This window comes from Bos taurus, chromosome 17, assembly GCF_002263795.3.
Source record: "Bos taurus isolate L1 Dominette 01449 registration number 42190680 breed Hereford chromosome 17, ARS-UCD2.0, whole genome shotgun sequence".
Lineage (NCBI taxonomy): Eukaryota > Metazoa > Chordata > Mammalia > Artiodactyla > Bovidae > Bos > Bos taurus.
Window position 1 is genome coordinate 26785313 of NC_037344.1, and position 24873 is coordinate 26810185.

The window sequence follows — 24873 nt, forward strand, 5'->3', positions numbered from 1 at the left end:
GCCACTTTCTTTCAAATAATACCATTATTTATTTAGATCTGATATTTTATAAAGGAACAAAATTATTAACAAATCTATTAAGATTATGAATGATGAATCTAAAATAAATGCATCAAGAAGTATAAATGAAATATTCTCAATAACTTGGAAATTGGATTTTAATTTTTTAGTATCTAGGATTTCCTATTTTATTCACCCAGAGTCACACTGAGATAAATGCTGACAAGTTAGCTCTTCTTCTTTGAGACCAAAAATAAAATATAGAACATTTAATGTTAGAACATATCTGATTTATTGTTTGTGATACTTACTAAAAGAAAGTTTTTGTTTATTTTTAAAAGTCAATATGATTTTCTCTTAGGGGTTGGAGGATATATGGAAACACCAAAATTTTAGCCCTTAGTTCTATTCCAGTTTCTACACCAGAAATAAGAATAATGCTTTTCACTCAAAAATTTTCATTATATTCCCAATATGGATTTTAAATTCAACATCAAATGTATCAAATGTGTTTAAATAATTTTGGTTCTCTATAAAATTTAAAATATCTGACACAAGCATCTCTTTGTAGAAGTATTACAACTTATCTCTCTTTAGTTGTTCCTAGATTCCAAAGCCCCTGCCCCTCCACTGCTTCAAAAACTGTATTCTTTTGTCACAATTTAGGGCCATATATCCTTCAGTCTATCATTCTAATAACATTTCTCACTCATGGAGTAGAAAGTGGACTCTGTCAAACTATATATTCTGTAGCAAACTCTTGAGTAAAATCATCCAAAACTTGCCAAGAGACTTTAGGTTCAAGTCCAGCTCTGTTACAGCATGTAGCTTCATTCTATTTTTTTTTTTTTTTTTTTTGGTCACTGAAAAAATGTATATTGAGTTATGATTGTGTCTGAGTCATTGCTTTAGCATTATAAATGTGTATATGGACACAATCAAAACACACTGGAGATTACATTCTAGCAAGTGAGAAGGACATAAGAATGGTGACAAGATTCCTTGTTTAATTGATTATAACCACTAGAAAATGGAAATATTAATACAAGTGCTATGAGCAGACTACCAGGTTATCCCGCTCTAGAAAGGAGTTTCAGGAAGGCTTCCTGGTGGATGAGGAGGCAGCATTTCAGTGGTTGGAAATAAACTGCCTGGGGCAAGGAAGGAATAAAGCATATTAACAGAGGGAATGGTGGAGTTTATTTATTATATGAGGAGGTAGTTTCTTTCGGTTCAGAAACATCATTTCTTATTTGTTACACTATGCTGATGTTCTGCAGCTGGATGGTAGGATATAGTCAACAGTTTTGATTTCTTACTATATAATCAACATGATATAATCCATGATTGTTCTCACCATATGAAATTTCTTGAGAACCAGAGAATATTGTCCTATATTGGAAGCTGATAATTCTAAAGAGTCACTGGGTCAGTCCATAATAGATATGGACTGTTCAACAGGTACAACCATTCTCAACTTTGAATCAAGAGCTAATCTGGCAAAAATGCAGGAATGATGGGAGGTTCTTGCTTCAGAAGGTCTGTTGGCAGCAAATAGAGGGGTGTTAGAAAGAGCACTGACAGCAAAGATAATGTGTCATCTAAGATCTAATGTGCCTGGAAGTAACATTTGGGATCTGTGTGTGTTAAGTCACTAAGCTGTGTCCGACACTTTGTGACCCCATGGACTGTAGCCTGCCAGGCTCCTCTGTCCATGGGATTCCCCAGGCAAGAATACTGGAGTGGGTTGCCATTTCCTTCTCCAGGGGAACTTCCTGATCAGGGAATGAACCTGGATCTCTTGCAGGCAAATTGTTTACCATCTGAGCCACCAGGAAAGCCTGATTTGAGATCTTGGGCTCAGAAAAGTAAAAGCCAGCTTTTCAATGGGTGAGTTCTTTGGGCATGATTTTGCTGGTAGCATTGAATGTGGCAGAATTTGTTTAGCTCTGACTGGTTAAACTTCTTTCCTTCTTGAAGACTTCCAGAGTCTGGTTCTCCAGGCTTTTTTGCTAATCTAATTATGTAAATTTTTATCTGGTCCCATTTCTGCCTAAACAGACCCTGATAGATTTCTATTATTTGGGATTAAGAAACACTAATTCAGGAATCACTACCAGGAAAGCAAAATGGAAGGGCTGAGAGAAGGTGGTAGGGAAGTTGGGGAGAGGTTATGTAGCTTCCTTGGGGCTAAGTGGAAAATGCACTTATTGCTAAGGAATCTAGCAACCATGACATGAAGTGGGGAATGATAAATTCCTTTTTCACCTACTGTTACCTGGAATGAAATTCCCATTGAGAATTAAGTTTTAAATATTAGAATGGCTGATAGCCTGTAATGGTATGAAGAACAAGAAAAATACAGGACTTGAATTGGATGAGCTATTGTTAATAGTACTGTACATCATTAAAAAACAGAACAAAGAATCAATGTGTAGAAGAATTGCTATCTAGGTTGACGTAGATGGAGAATTGCTCTCTAGGTTACATAGATGGAGGATAATGAGGAGATCATGGGAAAATAGAGGGAAAATCAAGGCAGTGAAGAGGAAAACCTAGAGAGTCCTAGCCTGGGAAAGAGTGCAGCACAGATGTTACAGCCCAAGTCAACTGGGTTTGCATCCTGACATTGCCACTTTAACTCTGTGATGTTTAAATGAGTTAGTGTATACAAAGACCTCAGAAGAGGGAATGGCAAGCTCTGGCCTGTGCACCAAATCTAGTCTTATACTTTTATAAACAAAGTTTGATTTAAACACAGCCACATATTTATCATCTATGGATGCTTTCAAACAAGACATTATATCTTCTGACTTATACTTTTTTTTTGCCTCCTCAAAATCACAGCTAGAATCTGATGATTTTAAAAGCAGATATATTTTCTCTATTCATTATATTCTCCTTCCTGTGTTAATGTACAAGAAACCACTTCATAAGAAAGGAACACTGGCTTGGTAGCACAGGTTTAACTATTTACCATCATCAGAGTTCTCTTGATGAACCCAAGATAGAAAATCAAGCATGCAGGTCTCAGGAGTAATATTAAATTCAGCAACACATTAATCTTCTTTGTGCTTCAAAGTCAAAATGGTAATGCATTTCTTTTAACTTTGCCCTCTACTCTATTCTAGAAATACTGTCAATACTAATAAACATTTAAAATGTTACCATACATAATCTAACAATATCAGAACAAGAAAAGATTATCCTTAAAATTCACTTTTAAGTGAAATTATGTTATTATTGAATTTAGTGAAAAAAGTGCCCAGTAAGGTAATGTTTTAATGGTATTGGTTGGCAAAAAATAAAATCAGGTTTTTCCATAAGATGTTACCAAAAATTCAAATGAATTTTTGGCCAAACCCTAGTGTTTGGCAGAATTATACTAATTATCACAGTTAATAGTTTATTCAAGGAGATCCAACTAGTCCATTCTAAAGGAGATCAGTCTTGGGTGTTCATTGGAAGGACTGATATTGAAGCTGAAACTCCAATACTTTGGCCACCTGATGCAAAGAACTGACTCATTTGAAAAAGACCCTGATGCTGGGAAAGATTGAGGACAGGAGGAGAAGGGGATGACAGAGGATGAGATGGCTAGATGGCATCACCGACTCAATGGTCATGAGTTTGGGTAAACTCCAGGAGTCAGCAATGTACAGGGAGGCCTGGCATGCTGCGGTTCATGAGGTTGCAAAGAGTCAGACACAACTGAGCAACAGAACTGAAACATTTACTCTGTGGCAGGCTGTGTGTTTACTCATTATAAATGAATTAGTTATTTTATACTTCTGATGTTATTTTGAAATAGATGCAATTATATCTAAGGCTTAGATGATGCAAGTTTTCCAGAAATTTTCAGCTAGATAGTTAAAGAACTAGAACTGGATATATTTGACTCCAGTGTGTGAACACCACTGTGCATTTTCTTCCATCTTTCTTATAAAGCACCTGTTATTTACTATGTGAAAAATTCCTTATCTCATCTGGACAGCTATGTTAAAAATACCTCAGAGCTAAACTCTTCATAAGCATAGTGAATGCTGGTAAAATATAATATAGTATCTGGTAATTTTATACTTCTGAAATATTTTAACTGAATATGACTTCACAAAGATAAAACCTGTTGTTGTTTAGTCACTATGTCATGTCCAACTCTTTTGTGACCCCATGGACTGTGGCCCACCAGGCTCCTCTATTCATGGGACTTTCCAGACATGAATACTGGAGTGGGTTGCCATTTCCTTCCCCAGGGGATCTTCCCAACCCAGGGATTGAACCCTCATCTCCTACAATGGCAAGTGGATTCTTTACCACTGAGCCACCTTGGAATCCCTGAGTAAAACCCATCAACTCCTAACCCAGTTAAGAAAGAAAACAGTATATGGGCCTTTGAGGAATCCTGTCCAGAATACATGTATCCAATCTCTCCCAGAGCCTCTGTACAAAGGTAACCACTGGCCTGATTTTATTTATCTAGAGATATGATAAAAGAATAAGAAATATAGGTATCTTTTTTCACAAAGAGTATCAAAATTGTTCAAGCCAGGCTTGTGAATCAAGAACTTTCAGATGTACAAGCTGGATTTTGAAGAAACAGAGGAACCAAAGATCAAATGACCAGGATACTTTAGATCAAAGAGAAAGCAAGGGAATTCCAGAAAAAAAATCTACTTCCACTTCGTTGACTGCACTAATGCCTTTGAATGTGTGGGTCACAACAAACTGTGGAAAATTCTTAAAAAGATGGGAATACCAGACCACCATCTTACCTGACTCCTGAGAAGCCTGTATTCAGGTCAAGAGGCAACAGTTAGAACAGTACATGGAACAACAGAATAGTTCCAAATTAGGAAATGAGTACAGCAAGGTTGTATATTGTCATCCTGCTTATTTTACTTCAGTGCAGAGTGCATCATGAGAAATTCCAAGCTGGATGAATCACAAGCTAGAATTAAGATTTCCAGGAGAAATATCAACAACCTCAGATATGCAGATGATACCACTGTAGTGGCAGAGCAAAGTGGAACTAAAGAGCCTCTTGATGAGAGTGAAAGAAGAGAGGGAAAAGGCTGGCTTCAAACTCAACATTCAAAGAACTAAAATCATGGCATCTGGTCCCATCACTTCAAGACAAATAAATGGGAGAAAAGTGGAAACAGCAACAGACTTTATTTTCTTGGGCTCCAAAATCACTGTGAAAAGTTACTACAGCAGCGAAATTAAAAGACACTTGGTCCTTGGAAGGAAAGCTATGACAGTGTATTAAAAAACAGAAACATCACTTGGCTGACAAAAGTTCATATAATCTAAAGCTATGATTTTTCCAGTAGTCATGTATGGATGTGAGGGTTGGATCATAAAGAAGGCTGAGCATCAAAGAATTGATGCTTTCAAATGTGGTGCTGGTGAAGACTCTTGAGAGTCCCTTGAACAGCAAGGAGATCAATCAGTTAATCCTAAAAGAAATCAACCCTAAATATTCACTGGAAGGACTGATGCTGAGGCTCCAATACTTTAGACACCTAAGCAACTCACTGGGAAAGATCTTGATGCTGAGAAAGATTGAAGGCAAAAGAAGGGGTTGGTAGAGGATGAGATGATTAGATATAGCATCACCAATTCAATGGACATGAATTTGAGCAAACTCCCGGAGATAGTAGAGAACGAGGAGCCTGGTGTTCTGTAGTCCTTGGGGTTTTGAAGAGTTGAACATGGCTTAGCTACTGAATAAAAAGATCTGATACCTTGCCTCCTGCATTGGTTGGCCTTGCAGTAAAGCTCTTTTCTCTAAAGCTCTTGCCATAACTATTGACTTCTCTGAGCATTGGGCTTCAGCCCATGTTCCGTGGGTTTGGGCAGCCTTGTTGAAGGTTAGGACTTGTGACCATCTGCTTGATGCACTGTAGCCCCTGGTGGGTCCTCAACACCAACCCTGAGTGCCCACCTATACTGAGTTTGTCTAGAGAGTTGGCTCTCGGGTTCCTGTTTGCTAGCCATGGCACTCTGGGCTCCTCTGGCTTCTGGGGCTCCTTTCACTTTTAAGGAAGGAAACAGCTCCTGGATCAGACATCTTTGGGAGAGGAACAAAGCACTCTGAGCCACAGAGAAGCCCTGAAGACTTTCCTACAGCTCCCACGAATGCAAGGGCTTTCCAGGGAGACCTCAAGTTCCTGATAAGAGTGCTGGTTGACATCGACTTCAATCCATGAAGGCTGGGAAGAGGCAGCAAGCATTGGTTAAATACAGTTGGTCCAGGCTCTGTTTGCTGGCCAAAAGGTAAACTATTTTGAGCACTACAGTGGAAGAAATTGGTCAGTCAACTGCAGAGCTCAGTTTGGGCTGAGGAGTGGCCAGGAAGAGCCAAGACAGATGACCCAATAGTAATAAATTCCATCCAGGCACCAAAACGCCAAACTTCAAGCAATAGCCTGAAAAGAGACATGTGAAGGAAACAAAGCCTCTGATAATCACCTTTCTTAAATACCAATTAATCCAACCTTGTCAGTCCTTATGTAACACTCTAGTTCTGGTGGTACAAAACTCTGGGACCTGGGATTATCATTTTCTACAGAATTTGAGACTCGTTAACCAAATTGAGGATGATTTCCCACAAGCTTGAAGAATGTACAAAGAGAAATGGGGGGATTGAAGCATAAAGCATTGACCAGTTTAAAGTGGTTTTGCCTCCTTAAAACAGGTTGTTGATTAACCAAACCTTGAGTTATTTTTAGAGGCAGCACTATGCATGTGCCAAAAAGGAGCCTATGTTTCCAGGATGACTGCAGAACCAAGAGGGTTCAGTCTGTGGAACTCTCAGAGTAGGAATGTTGCCAGGGGAGAACTGTATGAAGTCCTTCAATACGGAAAATTGGGCTTCTAGCAGCATGAATAGCTTACATGAACTAATTCAAGACTAGCCAGTTAGCTTCCAAGTTTGCAGTTCCCCTAAACCCTTTCATTTTACCTCAAACTCTGGATTGAGGAGACAGATTTGAGAGCCCCACTTTTGTCTTCTTGCTACTCCACCTTGGATTAAAGTTTTTCTCTCAAGCCCGTTCCATAGTATTGGCTTCTATGTGCATCAGGCAGTGAGCCCTCGCTGGGGAACACTAGTGACTGATAGGCCTGGAATTATATTCCTCTCTGAATTCCTCTAGATCCGACGCTGTTATACTCCTCTTGCCCTAAAACAGAGCTTGTGTTCCTTAACACTCAAATGTATCTTGGGATAAAAGCAAGGACCCTGGATATATTCCAATACACTTCTTTAGTCACAAAACCTTGAAGGCTACATCAATAAATGACAGGAATAAAGAAGAGAAACAGATGATAGGGACAGGAAGATCGTCCTCTGTGCAGTGTCGGATAACCTCATTCAGAATAGCACAAAACCATCTTAGATGGTTTTTTTCCTTTAGAATTGTACTCATCTCTGATATGGTGACTTGGGTTCTAGATCACTGCAATAAAGTGAAAATTGCCATAGAATAAATCATTAGGAATTTGGGGGATTCCCAGTGCTTATAAAACTTGTTAAGCCTATTGTACACTTACTAGAAGATGTCTAAAAAATGCACAGAGCTTAATTTACAAATGTAAGGCAGTTACAACAGTCACAAAGACAACTGATCAGAGCACCAGAAGAAATAAAATAAGAAAGAGTTTAAAATATTTAAAGAATTAACAACATGTGGAACAGGGACCCCAAGTGAATACATGATGTTGGGAAATGATGCCATAGACGTGTTCAATGCATGGTTACCATAAACTTTCAGTTTGTAATGAAACACAGTATTTGTGACGCATGATTACATGCAGTACAATGTTTGAAAAGTATGCCTGTCAATCAATTAAAACAAGTCATGAAAAGAAAAAAAACAAATATATAGGTATAGTTATCTTTATGTAGATATGGGTATAGATTCAGGTTTTTAGACTAAAAACTTATCGTATTAAAATTCCATTACCTTCCACAATGAAAACTGGAATTATTTTCTCACCATAAACAGACATTTGCAAAACATATGTCATATTCCCTTTTCAAATGTTTGTCAGAACACATGCAGGGTCATGACTCCTGATTAAAAGCTTCCACTTGAGGGGCTGTTGTCTCAAACTAGAAGTGATGTCTGGATATGAATGTAAGGAATTGAAACCTAATTAGATGGGGGCAATTTTGCTGAGTCAAAAAGAGAGTCAGAAGTTCTGGGAGTCGGAGGCAGCTGGATTTGTGAAACATTTTCTCAGAGAGTAGGGAGTTACACACACATTGATGGACACCTTTTGATGTATGAATATGTAGCATAAACTACTCTAGGTTTGACATTTTTGATATAATACTTCATATGTAAGTGGGAAATTTCACAATTTTAATTGCACTAGCAACAAACTATGTGGCAAGTAGTAGCTATCAGGGCTTCAAATGAAAGTCAAAATTAATCCCTCAATGTATGTCTAATGTAAATAACTAAACTGATAAAAACTTGAATAATAAAGTATGAATATAGCCATACTTTGTAAGCAAACCCAAAGTCATGCAAGTTCCGTAAAAACAATTAACCTGCTTCTCTGCCAAAAGCCTCAGACTTTGTTTAAAAGATGCACCTTAATTTTTGAATTAGCTAAAGGAGTACGTCAAGGCTGTATATTGTCACCCTGCTTATTTAACTTCTATGCAGAGTACGTCATGAGAAATGCTGGGTTGGAAGAAGCACAAGCTGGAACCAAGACTGCCGGGAGAAATATCAATAACCTCACATATGCAGATGACACCACCCTTATGGCAGAAAGTGAAGAGGAACTAAAAAGCCTCTTGATGAAGGTGAAAGAGGAGAGTAAAAAACTTGGCTTAAAACTCAAAATTTAGAAAACGAAGATCATGGTATCTGGTCCCCATCACTTCTTGGGAAATAGATGGGGAAACAGTGGAAACAGTGTGAGACTTTATTTTTGGGGGCTCCAAAATAACTGCAGATGGTGACTGCAGCCATGAAATTAAAAGATGCTTACTCCTTGGAAGGAAAGTTATGACCAACCTAGATAGCATATTCAAAAGCAGAGACATTACTTTGCCAACAAAGTCTAGTCAAGGCTATGGTTTTTCCAGTGGTCAAGTACGGATGTGAGAGTTGGACTGTGAAGAAAGCTGAGTGCCGAAGAATTGATGCTTTTGAACTGTGGTGTTGGAGGTGACTCTTGAGAGTCCCTTGGACTGCAAGGAGATCCAACCAGTCCATTCTGAAGGAGATCAGCCCTGGGATTTCTTTGGAAGGAATGATGCTAAAGCTGAAACTCCAGTACTTTGGGAACCTCATGCGAAGAGTTGACTTATTGGAAAAGACTCTGATGCTGGGAGGGTTTGGGGGCAAAAGGAGAAGGGGACGACAGAGCATGAGATGGCTGGATGGCATCACTGACTCGATGGATGTGAGTCTGAGTGAACTCCGGGAGTTGGTGATGGACAGGGAGGCCTGGCATGCTGCGATTCATGGAGTTGCAAAGAGTCGGAAACAACTGAGCGACTGAACTGAACTGAACTGAAATATTTTAAAAAGCAAATATTTCATAAATAAAAAATTGAGATTTCATACAATAACACAATGTACAGCCAGATATATAGCCTGTGGATATACATTTAAAATTTAAAAATTTTCACACAAAAGTACAGAAATCTCCCCTTCATTAAGGTCTGTGATTGTTGAATAAAATTATAGAGTATACAGATATTTACATATTGAATATAAGCTTTACAACACTGTGTCTTACCAAAGTTTTATAGCTAGTATTTTGTTTGTAACATTTCATAACCTGACAGTTTTTCTTCTGTTTATCATTCTTTCTCTCTCACTCACTCACCAGTTGCAGAAATATATGAATAGACAAATACAATGGATTGCTTTAAAGTGAGCATTTGGACAGGAACATGACTTGTGAGGTGGCACAGCTATGATTACATCTGCCAATGAGCTAAAAACCGTTTCAAATTCATTGTACATCTTAATTCTCTTAAGTGTACCAATAGTTCTGAAGCATTTGCTCACATACTATGTTGATATTTGTTAACTTGAGATTTTCAATCAGATCAATCGCTCAGTCATGTCCAACTCTTTGCAACCCCATGAATCGCAGCACACCAGGCCTCCCTGTCCTTCACCAACTCCCAGAGTTCACTCAGACTCATGTCCATCGAGTCAGTGATGCCATCCAGCCATCTCATCCTCTGTCATCCCCTTCTCCTCTTGTCCCCAATCCCTCCCAGCATCAGAGTCCTTTCCAGTGAGTCAAATCTTCGCATGAGATGGCCAAAGTACTGGAGTTTCAGCTTTAGCATCATTCCTTCCAAAGAAATCCCAGGGCTGATCTCCTTCAGAATGGACTGGTTGGATCTCCTTGCAGTCCAAGGGACTCTCAAGAGTCTTCTCCAACACCACAGTTCAAAAGCATCAATTCTTTGGCACTTAGCCTTCTTCACAGTCCAACTATCACATCCATACATGACCACAGGAAAAACCATAGCCTTAACAAGATGAACCTTTGTTGGCAAAGTAATGTCTCTGCTTTTGAATATGCTATCTAGGTTGGTCATAACTTTCCTTCCAAGGAGTAAGCATCTTTTAATTTCATGGCTGCAGTCACCATCTACAGTGATTTTGAAGCCCAGAAAAATAAAGTCTGACACTGTTTCCACTGTTTCCCCCGTCTATTTCCATGAAGTGATGGGACCGGATGCCATGATCTTTGTTTTCTGAATGTTGAGCTTTAAGCCAAATTTTCACTCTCCACTTTCACCTTCATCAAGAGGCTTTTTAGTTCCTCTTCACTTTCTGCCATAAGGGTGGTGTCATCTGCATATCTGAGGTTATTGATATTTCTCCCGGCAATCTTGATTCCAGCTTGTGTTTCTTCCAGTCCAGCGTTTCTCATGATTTACTCTGCATATAAGTTAAATAAACAGGGTGACAACATACAGCCTTGACGTACTCCTTATCCTATTTGGAACCAGTCTGTTGTTCCATGGCCAGTTCTAACTGTTGCTTCCTGACCTGCATACAAATTTCTCAAGAGGCAGATCAGGTGGTCTGGTATTCCCATCTCTTTCAGAATTTTCCACAGTTTATTGTGATCCACACAGTCAAAGGCCATTGGCATAATCAATAAAGCAGAAATAGATGTTTTTCTGGAACTCTCTTGCTTTTTTCATGATCCAAGAGATGTTGGCAATTTGATCTCTGGTTCCTATGCCTTTTCTAAAACCAGCTTGAACATCAGGAAGTTCACCGTTCACATATTGCTGAAACCTGGCTTGGAGAATTTTAAGCATTACTTTACTGGCGTGTGAGATGAGTGTAATTGTGTGGTAGTTTGAGCATTCTTTGGCATTGCCTTTCTTTGGGATTGGAATGAAAACTGACCTTTTCCAGTCCTGTGGCCACTGCTGAGTTTTCCAAAGTTGCTGGCAAATTGAATGCAGGACTTTCACAGCATCATCTTTCAGGATTTGGAATAGCTCAACTGGAATTCTATCACCTCCACTAGGTTTGTTCATAGTGATGCTTTCTAAGGCCCACTTGACTCCACATTCCAGGATGTCTGGCTCTAGGTCAGTGATCACACCATCGTGATTATCTGGGTCATGAAGATCTTTTTTGTACAGTTCTTCTGTGTATTCTTGCCATCTCCTCTCAATATTTTCTGCTTCTATTAGGTCCATACCATTTCTGTCCTTTATCGAGCCTATCTTTGCATGAAATGTTCCTTTGGGATCTCTGATTTTCTTGAAGAGATCTCTAGTCTTTCCCATTCTGTTGTTTTCCTCTACTTCTTTGCATTGATCGCTGAAGAAGGCTTTCTTATCTCTTCTTGGTATTCTTTGGAACTCTGCATTCAGATGTTTATATCTTTCCTTTTCTCCTTTGCTTTTCACTTCTCTTCTTTTCACAGCTATTTGTAAAGCCTCCCCAGACAGCCATTTTGCTTTTTTGCATTTCTTTTCCATGGGGATGGTCTTGATCCCTGTCTCCTGTACAATGTCAATTGCTAAGTCACTTCAGTTATGTGTGACTCTGTGTGACCCCATAGACGGCAGCCCACCAGGCTCCCCCATCCCTGGGATTCTCCAGGCAAGAACACTGGAGTGGGTTGCCATTTCCTTCTCTAATGCATGAAAGTGAAAAATGAAAATGAAGTCGCTCAGTCGTATCCGACTCTTAGCTATCCCATGGACTGCAGCCCACCAGGCTCCTCCATCCATGGGATTTTCCAGGCAAGAGTACTGGAGTGGGGTGCTATTGTCAATACTAAGTAGTAAAAAGAATAATTGATCATTATATATCTTATTAATATTTACATATGTAAATTTTTATAATTGACAGAATATGTTGATGAAATTGTGGAAATAACATTTTTACCTAAATTGTTATATAATATTCAGATATTTATATAATCAACAATATTTTCTACTGTTTGTAGGAATTGTATTCAAATTGTAAACTTTGATAGTATTTATACTACAGGGATATTGGCAGCCAACATTTTAATGGAGATTAAAAATTTGAGGCAAATAAGTCAATAGTTGTAATTATCTATCAATGAGATATTAAACATGAAATTAAAACTAAAAATAATGACCTTTGGATCACATGGTAGCTCTATTTTTAGCTTTTTAAAGAATCCCCATACTTTCCTCCATTGTGACTGTGCCAAATTACATTTCCACCAACAGTGTAGGAGGGTTCCCTTTTCTCCTAGAGCCTGTCATACAAGGCTTGTTTAAAGTCAGACAAAGACAAATATCATATGATATCGCTTATATGTGGCATCCAAAATAGTACTACAAATAAACCTCTTTACCAAAGAGAAAGTGAGTCACAAATGTATTAAAAAAAAGTTATGGTTACCAAAAGGGAAGGAGAGAAAGATAAATTGGGAGACTGGTATTGATATATAGCAATTTATATAAAAAAGATAACTAATAGGAACCTACTGTATAACACAGGGAACTCTATTCAATACTCTGTAATGGCTTATATGGGAACCCATTCTATAAAAAGAGTAGATATATATGTGTAACTGACTCACTTCACTGTACAGCAGAAACTAATACAACAGTACATTGTAAATCAACTATATTCCAATACAATTGGGTTTTTAGTGATACTTTTTATAACCCATATGGACTTAGTAATCAACATTCATATTGCAACAGAGCTATAGAAGTCAAGTGATTAAACTATGGAAATCATTTCCTAGGTTCTTACATTTGTCTTACTCATCTATAATATGTACTTAGCTAGAGATAAACTTTTCCCATCTTTCTCCATCATGCTTTTACAAAGCTCATCGTTTTAAAAATTGTATTATTTCTATTGATTGTTTTGTATTTTGATAATTATTGAGTTTTTTATAAATGTTTTTATCCTCCAATACCTTATACAAAGCTTTAATTTTAGACATGTTCCTTCTAGTAATGTGGGAGCAATATTCATACAATTTGCAGAATATTGAACTACAGCCATGGCATTTTTATGTGCCAAAGATGAACCTGTCAACTGTGTTAAATAGCAATATTGTTTTTTACTGTAATTATTTGAATAGCTTAGTAAAAGTTAAGATAAACACATAGAGCAAATAAAGGACAACCTCAATACATATGTTGAGATTTAAAATATATAGTGTTCAATAGTTGCTATTCAAATCAAATAGCCAAGACATATTAAAGATGAAATTGGAGTAGATTGTGTAGAAGATAATTTCTCATACATTAAATATTATCCCCAATAAAATATTTTTTAATTTTATTTTATTTTTAAACTTTACATAATTGTATTAGTTTTGCCAAATATTTTGCAACACTTGACTCAACCGTTTTATTTCAATAAGAATGGGTTCTAGTATATATAAAAATGACAGAAATTCATAAATCAGGCTGTGAAAACTGAGTGAAAGACCAAAAACATAAATAAGAGAAAAAATATCATTTCACATAAAGAGGGTTTAAATATATGAACAGAGATTGGGAAAGCATTTTCTCTCATAACAGAATGTAGTTTTATGTTTTATTTATTTAGCTATAACCCAAATTATTTTACTTAGAATTACAACTGTCTGAACAGCACACTTTAATTTTCAATTGGCTTATTCTTATGCTTTTGTTTCTGACCTTTCAAACGTATTTCTTGTACCCATGTGATAGTTTGATTAAGAGAAACATCATAACAGCTGTGTTTAGCAGGTCCTGAAAAAATTATGCTATTAAACAAATAACATGAAAAGACTAAACAGAACCACTAACAATGAAGTATTGGAAGTCAGCTAGTCTTCAGGCAATAAAAGGATGCTTATTAGTTCACCAGCCTGCTAGGTTGAAGATTCATGGAGAATAAATACAAATAAAACCCTGGAGCATTTCTGTAAGACACTGTATTCCAAAGTTGAAATGGGGGTAACTGCAAAGAAAGAACATGTATGCACTTAAAATATATATTGAATTATGACCTGTAGAAATATAACAATGCTAAAAAATCACTTGGCAAAAATAGTGGCATGCAAAATTACCAAGATGTAAAAATAGAAAAAAGGATAGCTCATGTTGAACAGACACTAAAAGTAATCAAATGCTTTAATAAACATAATTCACAAATAATGCTAAATAAAGAATGGCTTTGCCTACCACATAAAATATATTTTATATTTGGAAGCACGGGGCTTAGTCTTTTCTTTCTTAACCAATTAACAAACGTTCTTTCCTATATATATATATATATATATATATATATATATATATTTACTACCAGTACTCTGAATGCCTACTTTGTGCAAGAAAAAAAAAAAAAACTAATGTGTTTATACATTTGAATTGAGTCTTACAGGCTTTTTTATAATATTTATAAAATATGTATTTATACATAGAAATATATGTTTATATACACATATACATATGCCTATAGTCAAAATATAACATGGATTAAAGTACAGAACTTTATTCAAATTGATTATGAAAGAGAAAAATATCTTGATAATTTAATAAAAATATTTAGTGTCAAGCATGGCATTTGTTTAAAATTACAGCAGATTGACTACATGTTTCTATTAGGAATCCACCAATATGGTTGATATTGAGTTATGAAGAAGTCAACAGCAGGAATAAAAGCAGCATGACTTTTGTGGAATAAAGGAGGAGAAATGAGTCATGTAAGGGAGAGTCGGACATGACTGAGCAACTGAACTGAACTGCAGACAGGGAAGCCTCACTCACCCAGAAATGGAAAGTTCAGCTGAACAGACTAGAACCGATGCACTCTAAACTAAGCAAGCCCAGGTTTCTTTCAGGCAGATGTTAGCCCTGAGATTTTCTGGGGTGAAAAGTATGGTCTCAAGTAGTACATAGAGAACATGTCTAAAAAATTACTTATCAGAAAAATGCACAGCTATCACTACAGGACACATGTTCACAGGTGGAAGTGCCTGACTCTGGAATTGTTTCCTGAGTTAGATTCCATCTCTTGTGCAGGAGGATGCTCAAGTTAGAGGATTTTGCAAAGATGAGACAGAAGTCTCAACCGAAGAGTAAATACAAGTTTTACTTTTTAAACAGTCTCCAGTATGCTCTTTTTAAGTGTTGCGGATCCTATGAATTACCATCACTTTGTTTTGTTATTCAAGTAGTACCGCATGGCCTGTATGATATGTCGTACTTTTTTTTTTTTTTTTTGTATTCCTGTATCTCCATTGCCGGAATTATCATTGTCCTGAAGAACATGGAAAATAACTTTACAAAAAGTAGCATAATGAAGCAATCTGTTTGGAAAGAATAAAAACATTCTCAAACCACTCCCAGCTCCTGACTGGTATAAAGAGCATATCATTATGTACACTAGGCCTTGATTTTATTCACAGGAGTTTTGAGGGTGTGCAGGCCTTTTAAAAGTTATTAAAGAGTAGGCAAAGGTTTGCTTGTATCAAATAAAAGTGGGCATGATGCAACCACCTACGAATGCGGGGAAAAGGGAAAATACTCCTGGAGTTCTCACATAGAGCTGCACAGAATCAGGCGCCTTACTGCTTTATCATGTCCCGCCTATTACATAAACCTCTTGACTTGAAGATACATTGACCATAAAATTCTTTAGAGAAAAAAATATATAGATTAGATGTGGAAACTATTTCAACCAAGATGTGGACAGCCATATTGGCAGATGTCTTATTCAATTCCATCTCATTTTTTATCCAACAGGCCAATAATATGGCCAGGGAAGATGGAGACAAAGGAGTTTTGCAAGCAGACTGCTGTAGACCGGGAAGCTCTGTCCAAGCAGGAGAAGTGTTTCAACTAATTAAAGATGAATGATAAGTGTAACATGGTAAGTAACTTAGGTTTTAGTAATCATATTAGACTTAATTTATTGGAAAGATGGGGAATATAATTGACTATTAATCAGCACGTTACTTTCATCATTCTATTTTCCAACATCATCCCAGTTCAGGACACTAGGAGATTTGAAACAGGAATTCAATTTCAGTTAAATATAAAATGTAAAGGCTTTTTATTTGTACAAAACTTGAAAAATTTCCCATTATACTGCAAATACATGTAAACCAGGTCACTGATTTAGCCCATATGCCATGCCTCATAATAATCAGATTAAATGATGTAAATATTGTCTTGCTCACAGATCCCCAAAAGCACTTCCTAGAAATTGAGTTTAAAGACAGAGTTGTAGTGAAGTCTGGTTCTTACTGTGTTGAACATAGTTAAGCATGCTGTTTTACTGCAGCAATGCTTCTCATAATGGTAGTCTGAATTTCCAGGATGGTCCTAGACTAGACCCCAAAACACAACATAATTTTTTAAAGACTATTATGCATGCCAGTGGTTGCCATGAACAGAGCTTTAGAAATCCTTATTTATCCCTATCCTTAATTCTTCAGTTGAAGAAACAGATAAAGTGAAGATTAAATGATTAGCTAAAACTGAACAGATAAATACTTGACAGAGGCAATCCAGGCCTCCTTATGCCACACTATTGACCTTACTAGAATTCTTACACTGACACTCTTCATTTATCATGCTGTGTCAGGAATAAATTGGGATCTATTTTAACTTTTAATAGAATCAACCTTGTCACCTCTCTTTAAATCTTTAATTAGACTTACTACTTGTGTCCCAGTCACATGTTATGTAAAATAATTCTGCTCATCTTTATTATTATAGTAAGTTTGAGGATGAAGTTTTACTCTTCTTAAATTGTAGCTGACATTATAATTCTATAAACCTAAGTTATCTAATAGGTAGTCACATTTATGTTTTTTATTCAAAGAATTTTCCTATTGAGCATCTTACTAGAATTTTATAAGCATACACCTCATTCAGAAACTGGATTAACAAGACTATAGATTCTATTTAGACTTCAATTACTTGAACATCATTATACCTTATTTCAGAGTATCAATTCCTTGATGTCATGAGTAGCAATGAGATAGAAACAAACAAATATTTACAAATTACCTAATCATTGACATTGGTACTTGAAGGTAAGTTACCAAATATTTTTTACTGTTCCACTTCTGTTACATTTGTATCTATATAAATGAGATTAATGTGTATGTATATTGTTTTATACAGAAACCACTTTCAATAAAGGATAAATGAATACTAACACAGCAACCCTTCATGGATCACAGTCTTGTCATGGTGAAGGTGCTTGTGAAACTCAATGAAGCTATGAGCCATGCCAAACAGGACCATCCAAACTGGGTGGATATTTTGAAGAGTTCTGATAAAATATGGTCCCCTGGAGGAGGGAATAGCAAACCACTCCAGTAATCTTGCTGTGAGAACCCCATGAACAGTATGAAAAGGCCAAATGATATGACTCTGGTAGATGAGCTCCCCAGGTCAGAAGGTGTTGAATATGTGTGTTTTATTGCAGTGTGTTTCTGGTGGTGAAAATAAAGTAAAATGAATGAATCTGGTGGTGAAAGTAAAGTTTGATATTGTAAAGGACAATATTGCACAGGAACCTGGAATGTTAGCTCTATGACTCAAGGAAAATTGGAAGTGGTCAAGTAGGAGATGCCAAGAATGAACATTAACATTCTAGGAATCCAAAATGGATCCAACCAAATCCAACCAAAATGGATGGGAGTGGGCAAATTTAATTCAGATAACCACTATATCTACTACTGTATGCAAGAATCCTTTAAGAAAGGGTTAGCCCTCATAGTCAGAAAAAGAGTCTGAAATGCAGTACTTGGGTACAATCTCAAAAACACCAGAAATGATCTCAGTTTGTTTCAAAGGAAAACCATTCAACATCACTATGTCGAGTCTTTGCCCCAATCACTAATCCTAAAGGAAATCAGTCCTGAATATTCTTTGGAAGGACTGATGCTGAATCTGAAGCTCCAATCCTTAGGCCACCTGGTGCGAACAGCCCACTCGTTGGAAAAGACCCCGATGATGGGAAAGACTGAACAGAGGAGAAGGAGCAGCAGAGGATGAGATGGTTAGATAGCATCACCAAATCAATGGACATGAATTTGAGCCAACTCCGGGAGACAGAGAAGTGCAGGAAAGCCTGGCATGCTGCAGTCCATTGGGTTGCAAAGGGTCAGACCCAACTTAATGACTCAACAAGAACAGCAATACAGTACCATCAATATTATTTCACAGAAAGTAAGTTGACTTAAAGTCCTTAACATACCAGTGGTTCTCTAAAATGTCAGAATCATAGACTTTGAATTGCAAGTGTGATAAATAAATTTTGTAATAAACAAAAGGCTATAAAAAGGCATAGTGATTACTTTTTGAACAGTTAATCCCCCATTTATTTAAGTATGTATTTACTAAGTACCTATTATGTGCTATACTAGTTAGATGTTGAAGAAATTATGCTTAAGATGTAATACTTCTCCTTAAGTTATTTATAGATAAGTTGAACCTAAATTCTGTTTTCCTAGGAATGTATATATTTACTGCTTTTTAAAAATCTAATTTATTCAGCAGATGCCTTTTAATCTCAAATGTACCATCATATGATTACCCTATTTGTAAATTACTGAAAAAAACCCTTATATATAGAAATATTGGAAGAAATTCAAGTGTCTAAATTAGATCTTTTTTAAAAAGTAAATTAGATCCTTAGTTTCTTTCTTTTATGGGATTTTAAAAATTCTTTTATTTTGAATAGTTCAAATACTAGTCTATCTGCATCAGTTGTGGCAACTTTTTGTAAACCACAGTGTAAGTTGAGTAAATATCTGATTATCTATCACCAGAGTCAATCTCACACCACAGAAGTCAGTAAATTAATTTCATCCAGCTGTGTTAAATCCTGTTTGGAGAAAACAGTGTAAAGAGGATTATGACAACCTATTATAAATTGACTGTAAATAAACACCAATCTCCTCTTGAGGGAAGACATGATATTCGCACCTACAAATGATTATTTGATGATGCTCTGTCTCTGTTTCCTTGTTTTTAGGTAAAAATGGGGTATGGATAGCTGTCGTTTTGTGGATGTAGAATGTATTTTAAGGAAATCTACTGAGGAAATGCTGAAGCTCCAATACTTTGGCCACCAGATGCATAGAGCTGAGTCATAGGAAAAGACCCTGATGCTGGAAAAGATTGGGGGCAGGAGGAGAAGGAGGCAACAGAGGATCAGATGGTCAGATGACATCACTGACACAATGGACATGAGTTTGAACAAACCCCAGGAGATACTGAAGGACTGGGAAGCCTGGCGTGCTACAGTCCATGGAGTTGCTAAGAGTTGTACACGACTTAGCAACTGTACAACAACTATTAAAAAAAAATACTCCTCTGAAAACAGCAAAAACAAATTCCCAAGATGCAACTCTGAGTAAATGTTAAGTTCTATAAGGAAGAAGAATAGGAATAGATCCAGTAAAAGTAAGAAAAGTTTGCTTACAACTCTAAAGAAATGAATATTCTCACTTGTCTAAGACATAATTCCTTAACTATGCCTGGTTGGAGTCTATATTTGAAAAACAAGAGAGGCTTTTAATAATTCAGTTTTAAAACATCCAAATCACCACATGAAGTCTTGAGACATACAAAGGTATTAAAATCACATTTTTTGCTTCACTCCCTAGCCCTTGGTAATCACCATTCTACTCTCTGTTTTTACAAATTCAACTTTTTTGGATTTTACATATAAGTGATATTATACAGTATTTGTCTTTGACATATCTCACTTAGCATAAATACCTTCTGTGTCCATTCATGTTGTCTGGAATGCAAGGATTTCTTTTGTTCTCACAGTTGAGTGATATCCCATTATGTAGGATACATATATACATGTGCACATTGCTTGTGTGCTGTGCTTAGTCCCTCAGTTGTGTCCAACTCTTTGCGAGACTGTAGCTCACCAGGCTTCTCTGTCCATGGTTAATCTCCAGGTAAGGATACTGGTGTCGGTTGTTATGCTGTCCTCCAGGGGATCTTCCCAACCCAGGAATTGAACCCAGGTCTCCCACATTGCAGGTGGATTCTGTACCTCCTGAGCCACCAGGGAAGCCCATATGTATATTCATCTATTTATCTAACTATTTAATATTCATTCATTCATTTACTGATGAACACTGGGCACAGGTTGTTCAAATATTTTGTGGCTATTGTGTATTATGCTGCAATAAGGAGCCTGGTAGGCTGCTGTCCACGGGGTCGTGAAGAGTTGACATGACTGAGAGACTTCACTTTCGCTTTTCACTTTCATGCATTGGAGAAGGAAATGGCAACCCACTCCAGTGTTCTTGCCTGGAGAATCCCAGGGACAGTGGAGCCTGGTGGGCTGCCGTCTATGTTGCACAGAGTCAGACAAGACTGAAGTGACTTGGCGGCAGCAAACATGATCAGTATATAATAAATACTGATTTTTTACAGTTTAAAAAAATCACATTTTGCTAATTTATTATGTTTTTGCATTTTACAAATACATAAGAGAAATATAGATAAAGAGCAATGGAGTCTATTTCTCCACAGAAATAGAAAGGATGCAAATTTTTGCCCTTGAACTTATATGTACAATAAACTATAAAATAATTGGTTTCTCACTGCTAATGAGTAGTAGTATTACTAATACTTACTGTAAATAATCTGAATATTTTCTCCATACATTTAAGATGAAAAGCTCCTATCACGTTTTGGAATGTGAGAAAAAGCTACAAAGACTTCCTAATCTTTCTCCATACATACAACTCCTCTTTACCATGCCTCAGGAAGTATATATCTGATAGCATATGCTCATTAAATATTTGATGTTTTGAAAAGAGTAACTGAGCATTTGAGGTTCTTTTGGGGGAAACTGAGATAATAAAATGGATATAGATGACTCTATAGTTACCCTGCTAATTCTGGCAAAAATAAGCGGATGAGACTAGTTCATTTCCAAACCATCCTACAATGCTAATTTTATGACCTTTTTTTTTTTCTTTATTCAGGGGTAAAAAACAATAACAAAATATGTAAATACATTTATCAAAGAGAGCTGGGGAGTGTCACATCTTGCAGTTAAATTAAGGTGGAGCAGCAGTAAAGAATCCTCTTCCCAAAAAAGAGACACAGGAAATGTGGGTTTGGTCTCTGAGTCATGGAGATCCCCTGACATAGGAAATGGCAACCCATTCTGGTATTCTTGCCTGGGAAACCCCATGGACAGAGAAGTCTGGTGGGCTAAAGTCCATCTGTAGGGTCACAAAGAGTTGGACATGTCTCAGTATGTATATACACATAGGTAGATAATTACATAAATATTATGATTCAAAATGAAATTTTTATGGTTAGCTTCAAATACATTTTTGTTAGCTTATCAATAAATATCATAAAGAATGTGCCATCTAGAAGCCAAAGTAGTTTACTTCCCTTTTGAAATTAATTTTCTTTTCTTTTTAATGATATTACTAGGATTTTCCAAAATTTATCAGTAAATTTCTACTTAAAGATCCAAAACTAAGTCTCAAAAACAAAAGCTATACCTATGGTGGAAAAGATTGAAGGCAGGAGAAGGGGGATGACAGAGGATGAGATGGTTGGATGGCATCACTGACTCAATGGACTTGAGTTTGAGTAAGCTCCAGGAGTCGGTGATGGACAGGGAAGCCTGGTGTGCTGCAGTCCATGGGGTCACAAAGAGTCGGAGATGGCTGAGTGACTGAACTGAACTGAACTGAACTGATTGAGTTATATTAGAACTACTACAGATAGCCACACAGTCAGATTTATGAACATATAAACAGTAGTATCAAATGTAATTAATAGATAATAATTATGTATAAATTTGTAATTTTAAGTGACTAGATAACATAAAATTAAAAGTTTTCTTGGGGCTTTCCTGGTAACTCAGTGGTAGAGCATCTTCTTGCCAGTAAGGGAGACATAGGTTCAATCCCTCTTCTCAGAGGACCCCACAGGCCATGGAGCAACTAAGCCCACACACCACAACAATTGAACCTGTGCTCTAGAGTTCAGGAACCACAAGTACTGAGCCCAAGTGCCACAACTACTGAACCTTGTACACCCTAGAGCCCATGCTCTGCAACAAGAGAAGCCCACACACTGCAACAAAGAGTAACCCTGGCTTGCCACTATTAGAGAAAAGCATGTGCAGCAAGGAAGACTCAGCACAGCCATAAGTAAATATTTTTAATTTTTTTCAAAAAAGTGAAACTATCTCTTATTAATGATTCATAAGATAATTATTAATTTTATTTATTATATCTATTAGAATATCTAGATGTAGATATATCCCCAAGATGGTCAATTTTTTGTTAACATGACAGGTATTTTGATAAGTTAATATGTAGGTCAGTAAACTTTGAATAAAGCAGACTGCCCTCCATAATATGACCTCATCCAATCAACTGAAGGCTTGAATAGAAAAGAAAAAAATTATTTGCCTCCCTGAGCAGAGCCAGAAGGAATTCTCCAACAGAATGACATCAGGCTTCATCTACATCATCAACTCTCCTGAGTTTCCAGCCTTCTGGCCCCCACTGTTGATTTTGGACTTGCCAGCCAACACAATTGTGTAGCCCAATTCCTTATAATAAATAGTGATCCTGACTCTCTGGATAAATCTGACTATGGTCCTGGTGATTCTGTCTCTACTGATTCTGTCTCTCTGGATAACTCTTACTAACACAAACCCCAAAATCAATTTGACTGAAATTATATGTCTTTATATAGCCATCATTTCTGACCTTATAGTACCAATAAAATGATTGCAACATGAAAAAAAAAATCAATCACAATGCCATAAAGTGAAATGTCTAGATAAATTTCTTTGATCAAAATTTTATTTCTTATCATATGGATACTATCATAAAAAAAACCCTGACCTTCAGAATAAAGCAGGTCACATTATTTCTACATAGGAAAGAATTTTGTGCCACACTAAGCTTGTTTTTATTTTGTTCTGAATTTGATTTTAAGAAATTTTAGTTACAACATTTATTAGTCAGGATATAATAGGGTACACTGTGTTAATAAACAACTCTAAAGCTCAGCGGTTTATGAAGACAATTTATTTCTATCCCATGTTAAATGCCCATTGCAAAATGAATGCATCTCTATTCTAAGTTATAGTCACTCTAGGTCTAGGCTGAAGAAACAGAATCTCTGTAGAAGTGAAGCTTAGCAGTGAGTTGGCTTTTAAAGCCTTAAGAGTGACACATATCACCTCCACATAAATACCAGTAGCTAAAGATATTTATATGATCTGTCCTGATTTCAAACTCCAAGGATGCATAATTCTCTTTGTGGGTACATCATCACAAATCACAATGACTAAGTCTGAGATAATTGGGCAAGAATGAAAGTATAATCTTTCTGCAGACAAAATCCTGCAAATTACACTGCCAATGTTGGCATTGATAACATATATTTGGTGTCAACATAGTAGATAAAACGACACATGTTGTCAACAGACAGAGGTAACAGAAAGTGATATTTTGGTTCACTATAAAAATATTTGTAAACAAGAACTATAACAACAAAACAACTGCCCGATATAAGTGTGAGTATTCGAGGTTATAATTAACATCTTGTCTCTAAAATATTCAAATATAAACAGACAACTGCCTCTCAAGCAATGTTACATTGAAGTCTGCTTCAATGTAACATTGAATCAGTAATCTCTGATTCTCATATGATGACACCCATTGGTATTTCTCATTTGAAATAATTATTTGTTCTTGAACGGTTTGGAAATAAAATTGAGATGGAGGACTTGAAAACATGAATAAGTAGGAATAAAAAGGAAATAAATAGAGAAATCTGGATTTAGAAATAAAACTATTCTTATTAGTACAACTTTATTTCTCACAAAGACAGTGATGTAGAGTAAAAGAAGAATCATCATTTGTTTAAAAGAACAAAATTTGGATATTAATAGTAGTAAAAACTTTTTGTTTAAAAAAACAAAATAAAATCAACAAATACTATTTAGTTAAATTAAGTTTTCTTTTACAGTGAAACAGCATTGTGATTTCATTTTTTAAGTGGCAGTTAATGAAATTTTGTGAAATTCAGTTTTTTGTTAGCAATTATAGTTTTTTTGTGTGTGGGGGAAAATATCTTTTCTGGTAGCTAAACTTCATGGGAAATACATGGGGAAACAGTGTCAGACTATTTTTTTGGGCTCCAAAATCACTGCAGACAGTGATTGCAGCCATGAAATTAAAAGACGCTTACTCCTTGGAAGGAAAGTTATGACCAACCTAGATAGCATATTCAAAAGCAGAGACCTTACTTTGCCAACAAAGGTCCATCTAGTCAAGGCTATGGTTTTTCCAGTGGTCATGTATGGATGTAAGAGTTGGACTGTGAAGAGAGCTGAGCGCCAAAGAATT

The 24873-nt window shown here is 36.5% G+C and overlaps 1 long non-coding RNA gene across 1 annotated transcript in view; it reads left to right on the forward strand.

Moving 5' to 3' along the window:
* The window catches only part of LOC132342589 (uncharacterized), a 330273-nt gene extending 311606 nt beyond the window's left edge, over nt 1–18667 (forward strand). The window contains exons 4-5 of the long non-coding RNA XR_009491014.1: nt 16235–16361; nt 17624–18667. This is a non-coding gene — a long non-coding RNA (uncharacterized lncRNA). The remainder of the gene's footprint in view (nt 1–16234; nt 16362–17623) is intronic.
* Nucleotides 18668–24873: the final 6206 nt, after the last annotated feature.